The following is a 19,011-nucleotide window of genomic DNA, read 5'->3' as shown; positions in this document are numbered from 1 at the left end:
GATTATATGCATGAGCCCCTAGAGCCCAGCTTAAAGGACTCTTTAAAGGGTTTAGAAGAGTCTCAGGTATCCTGAGCACTCTGTAAGTGTCAGCAACTATTAGTATTAATTGTATGACTCAGAATCTCATCTAACCTATCTGGGAATCTATTTTATCTTTTGAACAAAATAAGATCACAATTTCACATGTTACTTAGAAAGATCAAATAAATTCAAATGAGATAACACATGAGAGTTATTGAGGCATAATCAACTATTAGACAATTCCTATAACCAGCTAGAATTACTTCCTTTCTTCTCTGTTTACACACACACACACACACACTCACACATGTTGCACCACACCCTCTCCATCCCTCTGCTGTAACACTTTATATTGCATATGAGGATCTCTTACCTGTCCATCTCTCCCACTAACAGTGTATCCTCTGACTCACCTCTGCATTCTCAGCACATTAGACATACCTGGCATAGGACAGGTACTCAATAAATATTTGCTTAAATGAATATCATCACAACAGTTGTGCAAGAACACTCAAGACTTTCCTTTGCCCAGAATGATGGATTATCACTTTTGTATTGTGTCCATAGTAGACTACTAAAAAAGTGCTTGTTTCTGTCTGCAGAGGTAAGATACTAAGCTTGTGCCCTTCATATGCTGCCAATTTTATTGGTTGCATTTGTTTATTCTTTTCACCTCATAAATACTTATTCAGCACCTATATGGGTCAGGTCATAATCTGAGCTCTATCTATTGCACAAGTGGTAAATGCCAATGGCATTTAACTCTGCTTACCAGACATAGAAGTAACCTATTTACTGTAGAACCATCTACCCTTTGCAATAATAAACTCCCTAATTTGAGTGCTACATTAGAGTGCTAAGATCTCAGAGTGGAAAAGAATGGTTTCTAGAACTAAGGATTGTTATAACATGATAATTAAGGTCAAGGATCTGACTGATTGAGTTCAAATCCTGGATCTGCACCAAGATGTAAGACCTTAGGCAAATTGTAAAGCCTCTATGCCTCACTTTTCTCATCTGTAAAAACAGAGCTAGTAAGATAGATGTGAGTATTAAAAATGGAAACCTTGGGCTGGGAAGGTGGCTCAGTGGTAGAGTGCTTGCCTCACATACATGAGGCCCTGGGTTCGATTTCTTAGCACCGCATAAGCAGAAAAAACTGCAAGTAGTGCTGTGTCTCAGGTGGTAGAGTGCTAGCCATGAGCTGAAGAGCTGAGGGACAGTGCCCAGGCCCAGAGTTCAGGCCCCACGACCGACCAAAAAAAAAAAAGGAAACCTTTCAGTATATGGTGGTACATGTCTGTAATACCAGCAATCAGGAACTAGAAGGCAGAAGGATTGAGGGTGCAAGGCCAACCTGAACTATGTCGTGAGACTTTGTCCCAAATAACAAAACAAAAAGAGAGACAAAGAAAAAGAGAAAGATAAAAGAAAAAGGCATAAATGAAATAATAATCACTTATTATGGTGTGTGCCATATAACAGATACACATTGCAATACATGCTTACTTGTTATCTTACTCTCCCCACTCTGTTACTCCCACACTCAGTGTTTAAACTTCCATTACAAATTTTCCCATGGTTTCTCAGCTTCTAGACACTCTACCCCCTTTTCAGGGAACCAACTACCTCCTGTGATTGTCCATTTAATGCCTAGTTGTTGATAAATTATATGATGTTGAAATATACATGCTTCTAGCTTCTACTCATTGGGCCTTGATTTCCTAGGAAGAGTGGTATGTCTCCAATGTATGTTAGCCCCCCTAAGACTTCAGAAAGCAGCTATGAATGTTGTCACTCTCCCCTTCACCCACACATAACCTTAAAACCCTCTTGCTATTGCTGAATGACAATTTGTCCAACCCTTTTGTTTCCTTTTCTCTGTTCTTGAATATTTTCATTTATCAATGTCTCTGAATATCTGAAGACAAGAATTTATAAAACAAAACAAAATGTGGTTTGATCACAAGGAGTACTAGAGAACTAGGCCCCTTTTGAACACTATAGTTCTATTAATACAGAAGATAAATTTTTTTGGAAGCAGCATCACACTGTGTTGACTCATTATCTCCTTAAAATCAGCAGGAAGACCTGAGGGTGTGTTGTTTGCAAGTCATCCACCCTCACCCTGTGCTTGTATAACTGAATTTTGGGGATCTTTGAGTACTTTATATTTATACCCATTAGCTTTGTATTATTAGATATGATTCATTATTGCATTTGTCAGGACTTGGGAATAACAAATTCTGATTGTATCCACAAACTTATGTGTTATCCCTTTGGTTGCATGTCATCTGTAAATTTCTTCAGTATGCCATCAATGTTATCATCTTAGGGATCAATAAAAATATCAAAGGAGACAGATACAATCAGGACCTGCTTTAGATCCTAAAGACCTACTAAAAGCAACAAAACAACTTTTATAAGACATTCATTCATTCAGTCAGCAAGTATTTGTTGGGTGTATTCTATGTACTATTCCATGTGTTGAACAAAACAAAATCCCTGCCTTCCTGAAGCTTACATTCTTGAGAGACAATCTAAAAAAGAATATAAGTAAATAACATTAATGTCATGAAAAAACAAATGCAAAAAAGAGAGAACAAGGAGGAGGCAATAGCTGTTTATAGCAAATTGGCTGAAGTTGAACTGCATTGCTCTTGTCTGTGTTCTTAGTCTGGATCTAGGTTGCCCAGTGTGGGTAGCAAGTCTTTGTGACTCCACAAAATCCCTGTTCTCCATCTGGAGTCACATTAGGAAAAAAAATCAATAAAGCAATGATGAGTTTAATTCATCATGAAACAAAATAGAAAATTTAGAAAATCATGAGACTTCCCTTTCCTTTGGACACAGATATTCAACATTTTAAGAAAAACTCAAATCACCAGGAAGCTAGTCACATCTGATGACGTTTCAGAGTGGAGAAGTTTTAAAATATTGCTCTTTAGAAACAGAACGTAGTTTTAAAAATATAATAGAGAAAAAAAAAAGCCTGAAAAACTGCTCCTTACCTTATTCCAATCCCCATGTTCTCAGGTATGGAGTGGGTAAATCAAGCCGCTTATGGAGAATCAGCAGATAGGGTGCTTGGCTGACCTGAATGCATGGCTTGCAGTCTGAACATTGAGCTCTGGAAAAGAAGCCCAGAGGGACAGCTTAGAAATCTGCCTCTACTCACTGTTCTTTGTTCATGATTCTAATGTTTTGGTGGAGCATTCTATTATGTTTAATCTTTAAATCCTTTTGATGTCAGAAGGACTTGATACTTTTTATTTCATAAAATACAAGTTGTAGCTTTTGATTAGAACTTTCTACATTCTCACAATGAGACATTCAGTTTTTGAGCATTTTTTTTATTGTGAAAATACTGTACAGTGGGGTTACAATTACATGGGCAAGACAATGAGTACATTTCTCATCAAGCATTGTAGCCTCCTCCTTTGTTTCCCCTTCCCATCCCATCCCATCCTCCCCCTACCCCCGCACCCCTCCACCCCCCCCACACCAAAGTTGTAAAGTTCGTTTTCGACATAACGACTTGTCTCATTGTTGTTTTTTTTTTGTACATCTCATTGTTGCAATGGTTCCACCTGTATCCCTATTTAAACATTTTTTTTGTACCAGATATTTTGCAAGTACAAGGAATATAAAGGTAAGCAGGATAAATATGATCTCTGCTTACAAGGAATTCACCTTAGAGGGCACGATAAGAATCAGGAAAGTCAGCTCTGATGAAGCAGTATGTTTTGAAGTGAAAAGGAATCAAGGATGGGGAGTTAGTGACTTCTATAGAGATTTACAAGGTGTGAAGGATTTAGTCCTACAGAGAAGTAGGAAGTCTGCCTGTGGTGCAGGACACAGCATATCACACTGAGGAAGTCACAGAGATGACTCCATGCTGAGTCCTAAACACAGTAAGGCACAGTTGAGGAAGCATGCATCAACTAGGGATGAGCCTGGAAAGGCAGAATATTAAATTATGTAGAAATTTACAAGACCTATGTATAGAGAAGATAGACTGTACTGAAATGAATGATTGCATGTTGGAGTTTTGAAGAGAAGTCAAGACTAGGGGTCAGATTTTGGACTTAGATAAGAGAGTGAATAGTAATATCACATGAATACAAGATGGAGTTGTGGGGGAGAATGTGACACATTCAGCATTGGTTGTGTTTGTGATGCTTGACATTCACAGAACAGCAGTAGGCAGCTGGATCTAGAAGTTTAAAGGTACAGGTTTGGAAATCATTACACCAGATAATAGAATTTACAGTGATGAGTGAGACTGTGGAAGGTGTTTGGAGAAGAAAAGGACCCAGAAGAGAATCCAGAGGAATACCACAGCTCTAAGGATGGGAGAGAAGGGATTCCCCAGAAACAGCAGGAAGTTGAACCAGAGAGGCAGAGAGAAACAAGAAGTGTGAACTGTCTCAGAGGACAAGGGAATAGCACATTTCAGGAAGTACATTACTGCCAGATGCCAGTGGCTCATGCTGGTAATCCTAGCTAATTATAGGCTTGAGATCTGAGAATTGAGGTTCAAAGCCAGCCCAGGCAGGAAAATCCTGAGACTCCTATCTCCAATTAACCACCAGAAAACCAGCAGTGGAAATATGGCTCAAAAGTGTTAGAGTGCTAGCCCTGAACAAGAACACTCAGGGACAATGCCTAGCCCTGAGTTCAAGCCCCACAAGCAACAACAGAACACGTACATTATTAGCTGGGGTGCCCACAAGCAACAACAAAAGAAGTACATTATTAGCTGGGGTGCCTATTCAGGAGACTGAGATGAGCAGATCTTTGTTCAGAGCCAGCCCAGGCAGGAATGTCTTTGAGACTCATCTCCAGTTAATAATGATGGCTCAAGTGGCAGAGTACCAGCTTTGAGTGAAAGAGCTAAAGGACAGCACCCAGGCTCTGAATTCAAGCCCAGAACCAGCACACACAAAGTATATTATGTTCAATAAAGTGCTATAAGATGCTATAAATGCTATAAAATGTTTTAAGATAAAGTAGTAAAGATTGAAGAGCACCCATAGGTGCCCCTAGAAGCTATTTGACCAGTTTGGCAAGAAACTGGGTCAGTGGATCAGTGGATACAGAAGGCAGGCCACAGTGCATTGAGAAAAAAATGGAACCAATGCATTCAGGCAACTTAAAAAAAAAGTTTGCCTTAAAAGAGGAAGATGTGAAAGACATAACCCCTAGACTTTTTTCCTAAGGATAGAAATATTGGGCCCTTATAGAACCAACCTCTTTCCCTCCCTCCTCGCCGCCCCCCCAGCAGTACTGGGAATTGAACTCAGAGCCTCATGCAAGCACTCTACTGCTTGAGTCATACATATCCTCTGTCCATGCTCCTAGTTATGTTGAGCTTAGGTTTCCTTCCTGGGAAGGAGATATGGTGCCCATCTTATTTATCCAATAAAAAATACTCACCTCTCCTTTTTATAAATATTCCCAGTATTGCTAAAAATCTGATTCATCCTTGGAATTAATTCTTAGAATTAATTCTCTACACAAGTAGATGAACACATACTGGGTCTTCTGAGTGGCACAATAAGTTTCCATGATGTCAGGATACTGGGTGGCATTTCTGTGGATGCAAGTCCTATAGAATAGGAACTTTTCTGGGTTTGTGTCAGGTGATCAAGATCTGGTTCTGGTATGAAATAGCCTGAGAGCCAAAAACATTAGGGGACTGGTTTGCCTTGACATTAATCTTGTGGTGGCTGTAATTTATGGGCATGATCTGAATAGCTGTTGCTTGAACTATGTGAAGTGCTTGCTTATTGGGTCACCGTCTGTGCTGGAAGACCCTCTACGTAAAAAGCAACTGAGCCAGATGCAGTGGCTTATTTGTGTAATTCTAACTACTTAGGAGGCTGAGATCTGAGGATCATAATTCCAAACTAGCTCAGGCAGAAAAATCCGTGAGACTCTTATTTCCATCTATCTAGCAAAAAGCTGGAAGTAGAAGTGCGGCTCAAATGGTAGAGCACCAGTCTTGAGGAAAAAGCTAAACAACAGAGCTTAAGGCCCTGTGTTTAATTTCCAGTACCAGCACATACATGCATACATGAAAGTGCAAATTGAGACACTCTTTCATCACACTTACCTAAAGCCAGAAGGATTACTGGTTTACCTTGTTTCTGCTGGTGTTTTCCACCTATAGCTATCCTGAAAGCCCCTAACTCCCCATCTTCCTGCCTCATCCTTCCTTCTTCTAGGATTATAGGTGTGTTCTTCCATGCCTCATTCTCTAAGTTATTTATTTATTTACTGCTTACTTTGTTCTAGTACTAGGGCTTGAACTCAGGACCTCACTCTGTTGCTCTACCACAGGAACCACACCTCAACTTTCTCTATTATTTAGTTTCCTGTCATCTGTAACAGGCATTGTCAGTTAGGATACAACTTTTTTAAACTGTAACTTTCAGCAGAGCACTGGTGATTCTCCTGTAATCTTAGTTACTCAGGAGGATGAGATCTGAGAATCTGAGAATTCAAAGTTAGTCTGGGCAGAAAAGTCCATAAGACTTTTTATCTCCAGTTAATCAGCGAAAAGCCACTGTGGCTCCAGTGGTAGAGCACTAGCCTTGAATGAAAAAGCCAAGCAAGAGTGCAAGGCCCTGGATTCAACTTCCAATGCTGGCATAGAGAGGGGTGGGGGAAGTGGAGGAAGAAAAAAAAGGAAGGAAGAAATCACTCTGGAAAATTATATTGCTAAATGGGTTATGAATGCAGATTCTGGTATAAGGCTGGTTAGGTATCTATTCTCACAGCTTATTATCATGGCTCAGGTTATGGAGGAGTCAGGAGAGGAGTTTGGTCACCTTGAAGTCTGGAACAGGCATCTGGCCCCACAGCTGGCCTGGCAGCTATGCAAGCAGAGAGCTTCTCTGAGAGAAGTCAAAATAAGTATGTCAGGTGGACAACAGGATTGTAAGCGTGAGCAATGCTGAAGGTTGGTCCCGGGGAGTAAAGTTAGCGAAGTCGCAATGAATGGACACCAATGGGTCTGTGTGGACAAGATCGAAAAAGCAGATGAGCTGAAGCCACTACATACCACATAGAGGCTAGACCTAATTATGTCTATAGATGAGCTCAGGCACCAGAAGCTAATTGTGACCCTTATTCCTCCCAAGGCACAATCCTGGAAAGAGAGTTTCTGATATTCACAATTCCTATACCTCATTGTCATAGTCTTCTCTTTGGCATCATGACCCTCCATTCTCAAAGACAGGAGTTGCTCTTGAGTGCGCACAAACATCAGGTATAACTGGTTCAGGAAGGTGAGAGGACATATGCCCAACTACTCGTCCCCTAAGAGCCAGGACTTTAAACAGAGATCTGCCAGTTCATTTCATCCTGAAGTCAACAACAAAACCAACTGTGCTGCTTACTGAGTGAAAACATTGTTTCCAGATGGTAATACTTCCAGGATGCCTAGGTTCTCTAAAACACACTCACATGGTGCCTGCACAGAAATGTTAACTGCCATTGCTTTGTGATTGAACACAGAGAAGAGAAAGAGCTGTGGTAAACACCACATACAAACCCAATAGTTTTGCTTTGTGCACAGATATGCTGTACAGTTTTCAGCTTGAGATTTTTTTTATTTCAAGTCAATCATCTACCTGCTGGATATTGTTTAAAGAAGAGTGTTCATTTTATTTGATAGGACTGAAAAGAAAAAAAGCTAAATAATACCTCATTTGTATATAATGCCTGTCTTTTAAGAAGACATCATACCTGTTTGAACTCTTTAATTTAGACTAACAACACTTTTATAATGTAAATACCAATAAGGGCTATTATCATTTTACAGATTAGACAGGAAAGAAATCAAAGGAGGGAATCAGATGACTGGTTCGTGTGATTTCCATTTTAGAAGTGTCACAGCTAGCTTTTCATTTTTTATAAACAATGAAATCCTGTTTTGGATAAATACATTTATTATGGTGTACCTTGCCCTTAAATTTTAAAAGAAAAAACGTATTGCTTAAAAGAAACCAAAACACTCAGATCACATTTCTTTTGAAAATCTAAATAAGTTTCCACTGCCTAGCTCTACTGTTCATCACTTGGTTCTTACCATCTAGGACCACACATATTACAAATGGACTGTGTATTGTCCCTTTTCCATATGTGATATGCCACCTCAATTGGATTTGGAAAGTACCATTCTATATACAAATTCAAGATTGTTGCCCAATGCAACCTAGACTTCAGTCTTCCTATTTATATTTTCTGTGTGGCTAGGATGGCTAACTACTTTTCTAACTAACTCCTATTAACTTTGCTGGGGCTAACCTCAAGCCTTGACCCTCAGACCTCTTCCTTTTGAGTGGCTAGAATTAAAGGCACAAGTAATTGTGCTTGTCTTTCAGATTTTTTTTCTGTATTCATTCCTGTATTCACACACTCAAACATGTTTGCATCCATTCAAATGGAAATTGAAAGTTCAAAAGGTGCAACCCCTATTCCAGATGCAAAGGATAAAAGTAGGTATTAGACAAACTCACAGATTTCAAGAAACTCACAGCCCAGTGAGGTAGCCAGATTAAACAGTTGTAGTTTGGTGGTAAAGACAAGAGCTATGTACAAAAAATGGTTTGGGGAACACAGAAAAGGGATCTGGTTTCGTTGGGTTGGGAGTGAAAGGAGATGCTCCCAGAGTGCCCAGGAGAGGATTGGGTTATTCCAAGGACAGGGAACAGTGTGTGCCAAGAGCAAATGACACATTTGGGGAATTAGAGGAAACAGAATTCAGATATTCTATGGTGTTTTCTGTCCTACAGCCCAGGCACGGATACCCCATTAATTATACTATAAAGGGAAATTTATTATCATAGTCGTATAATGAAAAAAAATTTTTTCTGTGGGATCTATACCATAATGCCTTCAGAAACTTTGGCTACTTGAAGAATCTCACATAGGGAATAGCTTAAAGTAAAAACTTCAGCCAGTTGCCAGTGGCTCACGCCTGTAATCCTAGCTACTCAGAAGGCTGAGATCCTAAGATTGCGGTTCAAAACCAACCTGGGGCAAGAAAGTCCATGAGACTTATCTCCAGTAAACCACTAGAAAACAGGAAGTGGCACTGTGGCTCAAGTGGTAGAGCACTAGTCTTGAGCTGACAAGCTGAGGGACAGTGCCCAGTCCCAGAGTTCAAGCCCCACGACCGAAAAAAAAAAAAAAACACCAAAAACCTTTGAGCCTGGTTTATCCAAAGTTTGTATTCTCCAAATTTTATTACTATTATACCCTAGGATAAGAGTTAAGAATATCCAAGAAAGCTGTTTATCAAATCTAGGTCGTCACTTAGCCTATCTCCAGTATTTCACTATAAAGCTTTTATATAGCAATACTTCAAAATACAACATTTTTAAGTGCATTGTGTTGGATAGGTCAGCCTTTTTCATTTTACCTCTGATTATTCAGGTATGGTGTTGGCCAGTCCCAAATGCATGAGAAGAAGTTTTACAGATGTATCAACAACTCACGCACTATCAAGGGGTAATTGGAAATGGTTCCTGAAGATCCTACACCAAGTGCTTTCCATCTTATTGAGAAGTCCTGCATGAAGGCCCTTGTATGAACTGGAACAGAAGGAGAAAGGGCAATCACAACACTCAGAACCCTCAGTAAGCTAATCCTACAGCCTCTATAATCCCACTCTTAAATTCCCCTATCACTGAAAAGCTTGCATCCTGAATCATATCCTTTCTCTAGTTGGGGATTTTTTAAAGCTACTTTAAGAGTTCAAAATAATTAATTGATTTTAGTTTCAGATCAATTCATTGAACCTCCACCCATTCAACAGCACCTCCTTCCTCATTTTGTCTATCTTTTAAAGACAATCCAGTCTCTGTTACTCCACTAAAACACAAATGAGAAGTGAAATGGCTTCTGTGATGTCAGATCCAATGGCTCATTCTCAGTCCTCATCTGTGCTGTCATCAGCTTCTTGGGATTGATAAATGTCTCTGTTGCCTTCCATCATGTGCTCTGGCTTTCCTCTTACCTCATTGGCTGTTCCTTCTCAGACCCTTGCTGGGTCCTTCTTTTCTCTCAGTGTTGGGCTTGTCTGTCTATAATTGCCCATCTAAGTCTGTTGGGTTTATTTTTCATTTTTTACATTTTTATTAGCATATACTGGCTGTACAAGGGAAGTTCATTGTGATATTTCCATGTGTGAGTGTGTGTGTGTGTGTGTGTATGTGTGTGTGTGTATACAATGTCTCCTGATCAGATTCCCTCCTCAATCATCCTTCCTCATTCCCTCTTCCTTTTTGTATATGTGCATGTTTGCCAGCACTGGGGCTTAAACTCAGAGCCATATACTCTTGCTTACCTTTTTCTGCTCAACATCAGTGCTCTTATCACTTGAGCCACAACTCTACTTATGGCTTTTTGCTGGTTAATTGGAGATAAGAGTCTCATCAATTTTGTTGCCTAGGCTGGCTTCACACAGAGATTCTCAGATCTAATCCTTCTGAGTAGTTAGAATGATAGGCATGAGCCACTATCGCCCAGCCTCCCCTCCTCCCTTCTTAATTTTTCTTATATTTTCATACATGCATATAAAGTACTTGGATCATCTTTACTCTTCTTTATCCTCTCTGTTTATCCACTTTCTCCTACTGGCACCTTCCCCACAACAGAGCCTGTTAGGCATTCTTGTCATCCATTTTCTTTAGCATATATTAATTCTACAAAGGGGATTCACCATAGTATTTCATACATGTGCATATTACACTTTAATCAGATTAATCTCTATTATTCTCTCTTTACATGTACCTCCCATCCTTCTATTATTTAACAGTTTTTAGTGAGTTTCCTTATGCCATCTTCATATATAGATGATATGTTTTGAGTATATTGTTTCTAAATACTATATTTTAGGGGCTAGAGATACAGCTTAGTGTCAAGTGCTTGCCTAGTATGCTCAAAGCCATGCATGGGTTTGATGCTCAACACTGCAAAAAAAATTAGTTATAAGGTGGAGCAGCAGCTTCTCTGGAAAGTGCCTGAAGTTTTAGTGGTATAGGGCAGGAAGAGATGAGTTGGCCAGAGTAGTGTTTTTATGAAAGGGGAATAAGATGGGAAAAGAAACAAAAATGTTTAAAGAAAGATGCAGTGATGACCAGGAAAATGACTTGAAGCTGTATTGTGAAAAAAATTGATTTACAGCCAAGAAATCTAGAGTTTATGTTGAAGACAGTAATTATCAGAGGTTCTTAAAGAGGAGAGAATTGGGATCATTCATATCTAACAAAATAAGACTCGGAATCATGGCTCAGATGGTAGAGAGCCAGCCTAGCAAGTGCAGTGTCCTGAGTTCAACCCCCAGTACCACCAAAAGAAATAAAAAGTTAATGGCAGCATGAAGATCCAGCTATAGTAAGGGGAGAATGGAGCCAAAAAAGCCAACTAGGGGCTGGGAAGGTGACTCATTGGTAGAGCACTTGTCTTGCATGCCTGAAGCCCTGGGTTTGATTCCTCAGCACCACATAAACAAAAAGAAAAAAGCCGGAAGTGGCGCTATGGCTCAAGTGGTAGAGCGCTAGCCTTGAGCTGAAGAACTGAGGGACAGCACCCAGACCCAGAGTTTAGGCCCTGTGACTGGACCCAAAAAAAAAAAAGCCAACTAGAAGGCCAATTTAGTTGTCTCAATGGTGCGATTAAGGTCTGGATCATGATAATAGCAAAGGAATAAAAAGTAATGCAAATACATAGGAGATTTAGAAGTAGCTGGGAGAGCCTAGTTACTGAACAGATAGAGGCTTGAGAGTAGAGGAGACAGACAGGTTGAAGTGCAGTGACATTAGGCCAAAAGGGGGAGATCAAGTACAAAGAGGTTGATTACTACTATATTAAGCAGGATGCCCAGTGTGAATGAAGGGCAAGGCTATAGATAATGGAAGGGGTTTGGATGAAGGTACAGGTTTAGGTAGGTCCTCCTAAAGGAGGGAAGTTCCTGAGGTGGACAAACAATGTGTGCCAAGCCAGGACCCTGAACAAAAAGGATACAAGCAACTTTTTAGAGGGAACCTGGGAAAAGGGACTGGAAAAGAGCCATGAAAAGGAGGCATGGGATATAGGTACCCGTTAGTCACAAGCAGAGGCAGAAATAATCTTCAAGGAGAAAATAATCAACAGCTCTCCCTGGGGTCAGATGGTTACAATAGGTTTAGTAATTAGAAGATAAAATGAACACAAATTCTTGAGAGTTAGAAGTTAAGCTGGAGTGAGCCTTCTCTTGGGAGTGTAGCTGTGAAGGAAGCAGGTAATTGGAAGAAGATGAAGCTGGGTCAGGATGGATGGGAGCAGCATTCTAGCCTCAAGACAACCACAAGACAACCTCTAAGAGTTTTTGCCCAGGAATGTATGTAATACGTTTCAACATGTATTTGAGAGCACCTGCTATGTCAAAGGATCAGGCTTAGTATTTCAAGAGCCTAAAAGATCTGCAAGGTACAGTCATATTTTAGCATGTCATTGGCCCAAATTGTGTCTTTCCAGCCACTGTCCTCTGGAAGAGGACTTTCTTTAATGAGCATCCCCACAGCTAGCTGAAAGTGGTTTCAGCCATCTTGTTTTCTTACTTGTTCCAATTTTATGAAATAATCCAGTTTTGATCTATGTGTATGTATGCATTTATCCATGTGTTTTGTTGCCAGCTGGCTGCTTTCTTCTGGATATCCATAAAGTCTGTCAAAGTCCCTTTGAAAGTGTAGCACTTAGAATTAATCTCAGTTGTCCCTGTCTGGTATTAGCAGTGTACAGAGCAGTAGGAGCTCTCTCCCTGGTGCAGGACATGGGCACTCTGGTCACGCTGCTTTGCCGAGACGGTCAATGTGTTCAGACAGTTGGACTGCTGACTCATGGCGCTTTACAATCAACTCTCAGCCTGAGAGCTTTGGCACTTGAAATGTGGACAAACTAGGTTTTTCATCTGAGATTTATATAATTGGCCCTTTAAAGCCAATTGTAGGATTTTACATTTTTTCCCACTAAATACTATATTTTCATATTTGGATTTTTTAGTCAAGTAATAAAAAGAGCAAGGGCTCAGGACCCAGGCAGATCTACATTTGAATTCTGGTTTTATCAAGCAGCCCTGAGACTCTGGATGTATCATGTGCTCTCTAAATCTCAATTTTCTTATCAGTGAGCACTACTGTCTACATTTCAAAGTGGTTCTGAGGCTTAAAGAAGGATAGGATAATTCCTGACATAAGTGCTCAATAAATCTTGGCATTTTGGCTCTCCTTTGCCTTGCATCATTCTTAGAAAGATACTGACATGAATTAAGCATAACAGAAAACAAAGACCAAAGGAAGATATATTAGTATTAAGCCTATGGGCTCTGAACCCAGATTTTCTATGATGAAATCCCAGCTCTTCTACTTACTAGATACATATTCAGAAGTAAGTTCATAAAGTATTCTGATCTTTGGTTTACTCCCAGTAAAATGAGGTAACAATACCTGCTTTTCCAGTTGAGAGGACAGATTAACTGAGATGATAGATGGGGGAAGCTCTTTTTGCACAGAACCTTGCACGTGAAAAGACCTCATTGAGTGGTGGTATTATTACCAATCTGAACCCTCCTATTAATCCATACTTTGGAGTCTAACCACTTATCTATTATACTGTATAATATTGTCCCATGTTCCACTGTATTGTCTACCAGGATCTCATGAAAATCTCTGCCCAGCATGACAAACTGTCACTGATCTTCTCACTTAATAGCTATTTTGGAAGGGAAGGATAGAGGGGGAGAGGGTAAAGTGAGTTAGGAAAAGAGGGAGGGAAGGTGAAAGGAAAGGAAGGGATAACTTGACATCTCTGACCTTCAGCTTCTGCCTAAAGGAAATGATATTATTACCTACTAGGAAGTCTGGAATGAGGATTGGCTTGAAGGTATGTGGGAATGAAGGAAATGTGTAGTTTGTGGGGTTTTTGTGTGTGTGTGGGTCCTGGGGCTTGACCTCTGGGCCTGGGTGCTTCCCTCAGCTCTTCAGCTCAAGGCTAGCATTGTACCACCTGAGCCACACCACCACTTCCGGTTTTCCTGTGGTTTATTGGAGAAGAGTCTCACAGTCTTTGCTGTCAGGGCTGGCTTTGAATGGTGATCCTCAGATCTCAGCCTCCTAAGTAGTTAGGATTACAGACGTGAGCCACCGGTGCTTGGCTGCAGGTTCTTAACTTCAATGAAACTTTGCTAGTTCTTGTTGACACCAGCCTTTTCTTAAGTGATAACACTTATCAGTCAAGAGGTTCTAGGTTTCACTTCCATACTTTTAAAAATTGGCAAAAATTAACATAGGTGGTAATCCTATATCTGGGAACTTGGGTTCAATACATAGCACTAAAAAGTAAAAGCAGAGACCATATGCCTTTGTGCCTAGCAAATGATCAAGAACTTTATGTTATCTTGCATAGATAAAGACACAAAAATAAATGCACATACTATATCCAGAATATAAATATGTATAATCATTTTAGACAGCAATTGAGCATTTTGTTAAATGCCTTAATGTACACAGACGGGAGTGGCAGCAGAACATACTTGTAATTGTAGCACTTGAGAGGCTCAGCCTGGGTTACATAGCCAGATCACACAGAAAAACAATTGGCAAGATTGCCTAAATCCAGGCATTTCTTTCAATGATGCTTCACCACACATTTAAGATCGTATCTGGAATTTCTTTTTGTATCCCTAGAAGTAGTTTATATGGATCAGAAGCTTTCAGTCTCATTTAAATTTGAATATCTCATCTAAATTTAAATCTTATTTAAATTTATCCATTCAATCACCTTGGGCCTCTATTTCATTTAAATTTTTTTCTTTGCCTACAAGAGTTATATGTCTACTGAGGAAGATTCCAAGTATACAGAAGTCATGAAGAAGAAAATTCAATTTTATCAGGATGTTATTAGTGGTAATATTTTACAATGTAATTATCCAGTTTTTTCTGAGAAAAATGCATTTAAAAATAACTAACAAGTGTTTCTGATGTGACAGCATCTTCTAGAACCTGCTTTTTATTGTATGTATACATTTCATTTTAAGAACATACCACAATTCATGAAATGATTCTTTTTGGACAGTAAGGTTATCTCTTTTCAGTATTAGAATGTTCCACTAAATATTCTCCTACATTAAGTTTCATGATTATCTCTAAATTTTTATATTTTACTCATGAAAACCTTTATCACCCTAAGGTCAAAAGTACCTATTCTGGGGCTGGGAAGGTGGCTCAGTGGTAGAGCGCTTGCCTTGCATGCCTGAGGCCCTGGGTTCAATTCCTCAGCACCACATAAGCAAAAAGAAAAAAGCCAGAAGTGGCACTGTGGCTCAAGTGGTAGAGCGCTAGCCTTGAGCTGAAGAGCTGAGGGACAATGCCCAGGCCCAGAGTTCAGGCCCATGACCGGACAAAAAAAAAAAAGTACCTTTTCCACTTGATTTTTTCCCACACATTTCACTTCCTTTGAATGGATCATTTTCCATGTTTAACTCTTTTTTTTTTTTCTGGTGGTACTGGGTTTGAACTCAAGACTTTAGCTTTTTAGGCAGGTATTCTACCACTTGAATGATGCCCTTAGTCTAACATTTGGCTCTTTAATCCATCTGAAATGTAATCCATTCCTTCTTAGCCATGTTTGTTTTGTCTTTTTGAATCAGAGAGTATACCTTTTCTCTCTGTTAAGTGAAAAGTTCAAGACCTTCACACCAAGTTCTCAGGTGGCTCACTTTTTGGTTAGGACCTGAGATTTCTCTCTTAATTTCCTTGCTTAGGCCCTGGTGACAGCCCTATTCTCGACAGTCTCTCCCCTCGAGGTCCCAAGACCTCTGTTTCCAACTTGTTTTCACTTCCAGAATGAAAACATCTTTGGCTTAGTATTGCTAGCAAAAGTCCTGCCACTCTCTTTGGAACTGACTTAAGTCACTTGCTCATACCTGAGATTGTTATGGAAGCCAAAGGATGCCATTCACTGATTGGCTTAGGCTGGGCTACTTGCTTCGCCCATGGGAATAAAAATGAGTCAACTCACCTAGAACTCCACAACCGCCCTATAGGAAGGAGCAGCAGGGAACAGACAGCATGTGAGAGGACAACTGAGGTTTTGTCTCCTAAGTATGAAGCTCATTGTTTTTAATATAAAATAGCAAATGTTCTGCTATTGAAAAATTTATCTCACCACTGTTAATACTATTAACTCTAGAGATAAAGTCAGAAGAGATAGGTCCTTCTCATGTTCAGGTTGCATTATGAACACTTGGATACATCATAATTTTTAACTGGAAACAATTCAACAATATGTAGAGAACCATAGGAAATTGGTTCTGCCCTGAATTTGTTCTAGTAATGTCTCTTTTCTTAATTGTATTTTGTATTTTCATGAGCAAAATATAATGTCTTTCTTTTCTAATTATTGGACCCCTCTTTGTCATATGTGTGTGTGTTTATATGTATTAAACAGAGTCATAACTACTTTGCAATGTCTTTTCCTGTTTTATGTTCCCACACCTATACTCTTTAGCTAATTCCTTTCTCAAAGGAACTTTCCAAGAGGGTGAATTGAAACTAAATGAGCTGGACCTTAGAGAACCAAAGCATTAAGTCCATCAGTTGATTTTAAAGAGGCAGGGCAAAATGGCACATAATGTTACTATATGCCAGGCACATTTCAAAATGTTCTCCCAATAATAAGCCATTATCCATCTGCCCCTGTCTTAGACATAGCAGGTCTTTATTCCTTTCTGCATCATGCCTGATCCTTTCTATACACATTCCCTGCCTCCATCTAATCCTGACTTGGGACATTTGTATGATTACTTGGCTTTGGTCATCTCTCAATGGTCACTTTCTTCAAAGGTCTCTTTTTTTTTTTTTAGAGGTTTTTGCTGTTGCTGGACTCAGTCCTGTCTTTAAGTATTTGCTGCTTTCATACTCTTGTTCAGCATTGTCCATGGGGCACTGCACTTCCCAGTATTACATCTCAGCTAATCACTGACTGACTTTCCTATCTTTTAGTGGCCACTGGCAGCACTGGCACTTTGAGACAGAAAGTAAACCACTCATCTGCTGCAAGCAATGAATACTAGTAGAGCTAGATGATTGAACCCCCAAATTCCTTATTCTAAAACCCATCTATTGTAGATACAATCCAATTTTATGACTCTTTTGAGTCTTCTCCAAAACCACTTCATGCCAGATGCTGGTGGCTCACATTTGTGATTCTAGTTCCTTACAAGGGTGAGATCTGAGGCTCACAGTTTGAAGCTATCCCATGCTGGAAAATTCCCTGGACTCTTATCTCCAATTAATCACCAGAAAGCTGAAAGTAGAGCTGTGGCTTAAGTGATAAAGTACAAGCCTTGAACAAAAAAAATCTAAGGGACAGCGCTAAGGTCCTGAGTTCAAGCCCCAATACCAGCACCAAACGAACAAAAACTCACTTCACATTAAACATTTGATGCATTTAAAATTGGGATAAAAGTTTGTACTCAGGCATAGAACACTTGTCTAGCATGTGAGAGGTCCTTTAGTGCTAGGCTTCTAGCACTAAAAAAAATATGAAAATAACTATTCGTTCTTTAATACTTCCAGCTGTTTGTAGACATTAACCCTTATCGATTTATTTCCACAGATCTGAGCCCTTCTTTTGAACATGGCCTTGTTATACAGTAGTCTCTCCTTATCCAAGTTTTCTTTTTCTTTGGTTTCAGTTTATCCTTAGTTGTGATCTGAAAATATTAAATGGAAATTTTCTGAAATAAACAGGTGTGCATGTAGGGGCGAGGGTATTAATGGTTGAACCCAGAGACTTTACTCTGCTAGATACTCCACCACTAAGCTATACTTCAAATACTCACTAAGCTATACTTCAAATACTTTTCTATTCTTCCACTCTAGGCTCTGGCACTCTACTTCTTGAGCCACAGCTCCACTTCTGGCTTTTGGGTGGTTAATTGGAATAAGAGTCTTCTACCCTGGCTGGTATTGAACCTTGATCTCAGCCTCCTTTTTGGTCAAGCTTTTTTGGTCAAGTCTTACATTTTTCCACTTAAACCACAGCTCCACTTTCAGATTTTTAGTGGTTTGTTGGACATAAGAGTCTAGGTAAGTAGCTAAGATTACAGAGGTGAGCCATTGACACCCTGTTCCAAATCCCTTTTCAAAATTTATTTGAGATAGCTTTTGCTAAATTGCCTAGGTTGGCTTTGAACTTGTGGTTTTACTGCCTTAGCTTTCAGAGTGAAGCTGGGGTTACAGGTGACAAAACAATATAAGTTTTAAATAATGTTTCTTATATTATTCTACCATAGTTATTATTTATATCTTATTCTCTGTAATTTATAAATTAAACTTTACCACGAGTATATATGTGAAGAAAAAAGCATAGTATATAGTGTTTGATACTATCTGCGATTTCAAGCATCCACTGGGGGATTTTGAAATGTACACATTGCCCCATCCCTGATAAGGTGAGACTTCAGCAGATACCTTCCTCTACATTTCCTAATGTAAAAATAGGAATTTTTCAAAGTGCCACATCTGGTGACCCATGCCTGTAATCGCAGCAGCAGACAAGGTAGATATAGGAGGATCTTGTTATGAAGCCAGTTTGAGCAACAATTTGAGACCTTATCTAAAGAAAACAAACTAAAGCCAAAAATAAATGGGTTGGGGTATGGCTCAAGTGATAGATCATCTATTTAGCCAGTTAGAAGCCCTGAGTTCAATCCTCAATAACTGCCCAAGAGAGAAAGGGAGAAGGACTGGAAGAGGTTATCAGAACAACTACCTTCCTCCTCCTCCTCTTTCTCCTCTTTCTCCTCCTCCTCCTCCTCTTCCTCCTCCTCCTCTACTACTATTACTACTACTACTACTTCTTCTTCTCCTTCTCCTTCTTCTTCTTCATGTTTCCTTGTTCTTTACTAGAGTCACAGATTTTATAAAAATA

The 19,011-nt window shown here is 39.6% G+C and overlaps 1 long non-coding RNA gene across 1 annotated transcript in view; it reads right to left on the bottom strand.

Annotated features, from left to right (window-relative positions):
- Positions 1-395: 395 nt before the first annotated feature.
- LOC105989564 overlaps positions 396-19,011 on the bottom strand; it is a 32,408-nt gene continuing 13,792 nt past the window's right edge. Inside the window, exons 2-3 of the long non-coding RNA XR_001175252.1 lie at positions 3,036-3,154; positions 396-465 (exon numbers count right to left, since the gene is read on the bottom strand). This is a non-coding gene — a long non-coding RNA (uncharacterized LOC105989564). The remainder of the gene's footprint in view (positions 466-3,035; positions 3,155-19,011) is intronic.

This window comes from Dipodomys ordii, unplaced genomic scaffold (genome assembly GCF_000151885.1).
Source record: "Dipodomys ordii isolate 6190 unplaced genomic scaffold, Dord_2.0 Scaffold56, whole genome shotgun sequence".
In the NCBI taxonomy this organism is placed as follows: Eukaryota; Metazoa; Chordata; class Mammalia; order Rodentia; family Heteromyidae; genus Dipodomys; species Dipodomys ordii.
The sequence above is the reverse complement of the archived record's forward strand: the minus strand, read 5'-3'. Positions and strand labels throughout refer to the sequence as shown.